Source organism: Paralichthys olivaceus, chromosome 2, assembly GCF_024713975.1.
Source record: "Paralichthys olivaceus isolate ysfri-2021 chromosome 2, ASM2471397v2, whole genome shotgun sequence".
NCBI lineage: Eukaryota > Metazoa > Chordata > Actinopteri > Pleuronectiformes > Paralichthyidae > Paralichthys > Paralichthys olivaceus.
This window is the reverse complement of record NC_091094.1, coordinates 8,160,349-8,166,313: the sequence shown is the minus strand read 5'-3', so window position 1 is coordinate 8,166,313 and position 5,965 is coordinate 8,160,349. Positions and strand designations below refer to the sequence as shown.

The 5,965-nt window shown below is 41.0% G+C and overlaps 1 long non-coding RNA gene across 1 annotated transcript; it reads left to right on the top strand.

Annotated features, from left to right (window-relative positions):
• Window positions 1-2,557: 2,557 nt before the first annotated feature.
• Window positions 2,558-5,583, top strand: LOC138411989 (uncharacterized). The gene is made up of 3 exons (XR_011244482.1): window positions 2,558-2,665; window positions 2,869-2,952; window positions 3,921-5,583. It is a non-coding gene; the product is annotated as an uncharacterized lncRNA (long non-coding RNA).
• Window positions 5,584-5,965: the final 382 nt, after the last annotated feature.

Here is a 5,965-nt window from a genome sequence, read left to right as displayed (position 1 = left end):
AGTGCACATGAAATGCTGAATTGTGCACAGAGCTGCACTTGTTGACCGTAGATCCCAGGAGGCTCTCGGCTAATGGGGCAGTGGAATGGAGCACTTGCTGCTTCTGTCAGGTCGCTGACTGAGGACCGACTGGAAAAGGCAAAGGCCCGAGGTCAGGATCTCAGGGTCTGCTATGACACCCTCGCTGCTAATTCAGTAAACCACCCCACAGAACACAGCAGGTCAGTTCTATCATTTTACTTCTTTTAATTGATTTCATCATTTAACTTGGTACCTTTCTTTCCTCCATGTCTCTGCCTTTTGTTAATTTCTCTCCTTTGCCAAATCATCTGTCCACCTGCTATCTCGTCTTTGTGTAAGGCCAACGCACGGTTTACCAATATCATGAGGCATTGGCCCCTTTAGGGGTTTCTGGTCCTCAGGGTACAACATGTGTCTTATTTAATTCAGAAGAGCCACGGGATCAAACCCCAGAGCATCCTGCTAAATAATGAGAGGCCAATGTTTCCAGAAAGAGACCAGACAGACCTGTCTCTCCCTTTCTCCATTTAACGTCATACTGCCAAGTGTATTGACCAAGGGGAATTAGATTTGCTGTGTGTGTGTGTTACTCCTGTTAGTTGGTTTATAAATTGCTTTCTTAATGAGCTTTAGTGATTTCTTAACTCTTTATTTTCAGGGTCAGGTTATATTCCTCTTCATATATTAATGTTACACTTTCTGTGATTTCATCACAGTCACAGAGTTACTCACTTAGTTTCTTGGTATATTCTCGATAAGAAGTTCAACGGTTCTTCTTAAGCTGTTGCCCACGATGAGGGCAAAACACTGCTGTGAGAACCACAGAGGATTTGTGTGCAAATAAACAGCCTTACATGAAGAGAGTATCAATTCTCTTTGGTGATGAAGAAAAAGAAAATGTTATTCATCGATGTTATCTTCATTAAAGTACATTCAGCAAACTGGAACGCGTCCAAGATCCTACAAAAAAAGGAATCACTCTGAGGACTTGTCAGCTGAGAGAATGTAAGTGGCACACAATGAGAGTGTAACAGGTTATGTTTTGAAAGTGTAGAGGAGTTAATTAAAGGTGTGAGACAGACGCAGGACGTTGGGAGATGTTGCTGTCAGATGGTTGACAGGTAATTGCGACACGACTTTTCAGACTCTTGGACATTTGAGAGGTGGAATTAAATCGAACTCATTAACATGCCACCTAAATAGTGATTCTTGTGGGAGCGATGGGGAGGTGCTCAGACTGGTTCTGAGGTGTTAAGTCTGTCATTTCTGTGGAGGAGGTGTGCATTTATCTGGTGTGCTGCTGCGTGTGATGTTACAGGTCTTGCTGGTCACTTTCTCTCATGTCGTCTGTGTTTTATTTTACTTTAAATATATCTAGTTAATCATCTTACTTTGTTTGGCTGTAAAAGGAAGATGTGCTTCAGTATTATGTTTCATGATTCATCCTGTTGGCAATAACAACACAATCTAGAGCCACAGACGCAGCCTGAATGTTAGAAAAGTACAACTGTAATCTTAAATCTGCAGCGTGGTAGAGAGAAGTGCAGCAAAATACTGACAGTCTCAAATGTGATTTTGAGCAAATGTGCTTCATGCAAAAATATTATCCTGCAACCAGTCCTCAAGTTTGTTGGAGTGTATGAGACGGTGCCGTGAGTCTGCGTTCTTACAGAGATTTTACAAACTCACTCACATTCACACATCATCCTGGACAGATGATTTGCAGCCACTGCTGTTTTACTTACGCACAACATTCCTATTGTAAAAGCTGGTTCGAGAAAACAATGGAAACAATTTTGCACACATGCACACATATGCACAAAGACTAATACATTGTGACACAGAGGACAAAAAGAAAGACCAACTCAATCTTGTCTTAATCCATTTTCCAACTCTCTCTGTAGATTTCTTGGTTTCCATACTGGGGGACGGTAAAAACACATTTGCATTCACTTCATTTTCCGAGCCAGAACATCATGTGCAGAACAAGTGTCTGAGATTATAACTCAAATGTTGGGACCTATTGCAACACTGATCAGTCACAGGGGAAACATCTTGCCAAATTTCAGAATGAGATCAGGTCCAAGTAAATATTTCACCTTTATGAGTAATAATCCTAATATATTTTAGAGGCCTTTAAGCTGATTGGCTAGAAATGATCTGCTAACATGTTACCTCCACACCATCATGTCTTTATCTATAGCTTCATACTCTTCAGCAGCCCATTTTCCAGCCCCCTACTTTTTCCCACATATTCTACACCTACCCCCTCAGGCCCTTGGGGGCTCTTCCACTTGCTGCTTTAGTATGAAAATTTGGCCTATGTGTTTCCAATAAATCTTCTAGAGTAATGATGCCTTAGCCAGGTGATTCATGAGCGCTCTGACAGCTCAAATTGCCGGTGTGAATCTCTGGCACGGCATGAGTCGTCCCCGAGCCGCCCTCTCTGCCCCCAGGCACGCAGGTTGGAGAGGGGAGGGGAGGAGCCGGGGCAGGAGCTGCAGGTTTAACCCTGTCACCTGCAGTCTGATACCTGACCTAGTGCACTGCACACTGGAGACACAGGCAAATCATGTGTGTTTGCATGTGTGTGAGAGGCCGCTGAGGGGGGAGGAGGCTGTGCGTGTGTGCAAGATCGTAATATGTGCGGTTTGTTTAATCATAAGACCCGTTTTGTTAGGGATGTGCTGATTCATGTTCATGCAATATTCAAATATTGTATAAATTATGCTCCGGTCAATATCTGTAAGCTAATAAGCCCACAGTAAATTACCACCTGACTCAAACCGTCGCCTCAACAGTTTTCAGCTTTATAGCAACGTTCAGCTCATTGTTTTCATTTTACAGCCGACGGCCTCACTGTTCAGACTCACCTGCTCATCAGTCCGCTGCACACTGGTGACGTATAGTGGACCATTGAGCTGCAGAAAAGTGAGTATTAGAACTTTATGTGACATTTATAACTCAACAAAAGAACCCTTTATGATGTTACATTCAATATTTTGCTTGGATATAGATAGATTAGATGGATGAGATTAGATTAAATAGATAAGATAGATAGATAGATAGAAAACTTTATTGATCCCCTATGGAAATTAAATTGTCGCAGCAGCTTATATCAAAATACAATAAAATACAAGGTAAAAATACACAAATAGGAAAAGAAAATACACAAGGTGCTGTGTAAATTCAGCACTTAAAATATGACAGAAAGAGAGATTAAATAAATAAGGTGCAAAGGAAGTCATGATACTGGTGTAATAAATGATGGTGGTGATAGAGTACTGATGAAATGATGATAATATTAATAATAATAATGATAACAATATAACAATAATAATAATAATAGTAATGGGGTACATCCCTAAAAATGTGCAGTAATAGAAAATCGCAATGATTATAATAACAATACTACTAATAATAACAACAGCCTGATATTAAAATAATCGCAGTAATCAGTAATAATACAATAGCAGAAGAGATAAAATATGTATTCATGACGAGCATTGTATACAATCTATGAAAGAGGTGTATTCATACACACAGACATGTGTAGATATGATATATAATATCAATATGGTGAATCCTACCAGAATACTGTATACTATCACATCACATATCACAGATGATAAACTACAGTTACGTTCCCCCCGTAAGAACTTCTAGAGAAGATTCTTGCAAACAAACAGGATGAATTATGATCCTATTCAGTGCTTCTCACTAAAAGGTGCACTCACGGTGATGAACAAACATGTTCAGTGCACTTCTGTCCTCATTACAGATTTTCCAAATATTTTGCAGCTCGCTCGCATCGCTCTTCTTTCTTGTGTTTTTCTTGGAAGCGTTGATCAGTGGGGGATGATGAGGAATGTGTTTTATGTGTTTTTATGCCACTACAGGTCAAGAACTCAAGAAGGTGCTGTTCATTTCCAACAAATCTAAATTACCACAAATTCTTGAGCAATCACCGTGTCCGAACGCACACAGAACAAAACTGATGGACCCACCCATGCAAATTAGAACTACACCCATGAGCTTTTAAGTCAACATCTTTAAGATTCTCCACTTAGCCTGATCACACGTTCACTCCATCACACCTCCCCTCTGCTGTGGCTCCTTCCTCAGCCTGTGCTGATGAAGCAACACATCACAAAGAGATGGGGTTTCACGCTCAGCTGGCCCTGCGCTGTGTTTACATGTAATAAATTGATTTGAAAATCATAGTCAGATGAGGCCCGGCCATTTGGAAGCCATTAGGGCAAACACTTACAATGAGGTGGCTTTACAACCTCATAAGTGTCTCTTTGGTTGCACATTTAATGACCCCTGCTGTGTAAATCAGTCGTGCGTTGTATGAGAAAGGTTTCTGTGGGGAGAGTGGCAGGAACCGAATGATTTAATGCGTCAGAAGCCGAGCAGGAGTCTTGTCAAACTGTTTGGCCTTAAAAAGAAATGCAGGCTGGAGTTAAACTGCTTCTGTTGCACACAAAGCATCCTCACTAGTGACTTTATTAAAGAGAGAAAATCGATTTAAGCAACTCAAAATAACAATTTAACAACTTTAAAATATATTCAAACTAATTCTACAAATGTCATAAAAACGACTTTGTGTAAAAAGCGTACATCAAAGCGTAGAAGTTGTGTGTGTATCAAACACTTCAGAGAATGGGAAGACGTCCCAGTCAATGCAATGTTTGCATTAACTTCCTAATAGGAGTTAAACACGGTCCCCAGGATTTGAAGGAGCTGTGTTTTGTGAAAGAACAAAAAGGCTCTTATTGCTAAATCCGCCATTTCCCCTTCATATTTTTCCAATTATGGTTTGTTCAGAAGGATTTCAAGCTCATACTAAAACATGTTTCCACTAAAATGCATCTTCTACCTCCCCTGCATTGCCCCCACCTCCCCCACCCCACTCGTTCTCTACCATTCAGTTTCCTCCATGTTCCTGCGTCTGTTTCTCTCTATGCCACTCTTCCATCCCCGTCACTCCCTTTGACCTCCAACTACCTAAAATGTACTCACAACAGCGTTAAGGACTTCAATCCCCCCAGGGGTTCCTGTGGTCCGTGTTCCCAGAGTGCAACAGAGACTTAACGGGGACATGCTGGAACAAATGACGAAGAAAGACTGCAGGCGAGCCATCAGATACGCAGATGGGCACAGATCAAGGAATCAAGGAAATTATGGAGATCTACAGCACCACCACAGTGGTAAAGCACCAGGGCTTTTGGATGACATGCCACCATGACTGCTGCCGCCAACAAAATGCATTGATTTTTGTATGTATAGGCAGCTGTCTGAAATTATATGACATACATATCGTTCTGAAACGGATCACACTGAAATGAAAAGAACAAACAGCCGGGAAATGGTGTAGTAATATTTTGTATCTTTTGCTATGAAAATCAATAACTGACTTTTCCCTCATAAAAAAGATAAAGTTAGAATCTCATCTTGTGCGACTCAATAGGAATGAGGAAGATCTATAAAAATGACTCATGGTGTTGGCCTCAGATTTTTTCCATATTTCACATTGCCAATAAATCTTGAGTGAGCACATGTACAAACTCAGAACTTTATTAAACGTTTTTATAGTCTCTGAAACTGACTTCTTCACCCTGGACGTATAAAGCAGCATCTGTCTTGCATGACAGTCGATCCAGATGACAATCGACTGCTGCCAAGATTTCCAGTCATCTATATTCATGCCTCTGTATCTGTCATTGATTCTGACTGCATGATGGCATAATCAAACTTACAAAAAATACCAACATACTGAAGAGGAAACCACTAAAATGCATACACACTTAGCACAGTGTGTGTTCCTCTCCCCTCCATCATTTCATCTGCAGTAACTTTAAAGGCAGTAAGGTCGCTAAGGCCAGAGCAAGAGGAGAATGAGAGAAACCACAACCGCCACAGAACTGTCAGAAAGCCGGCA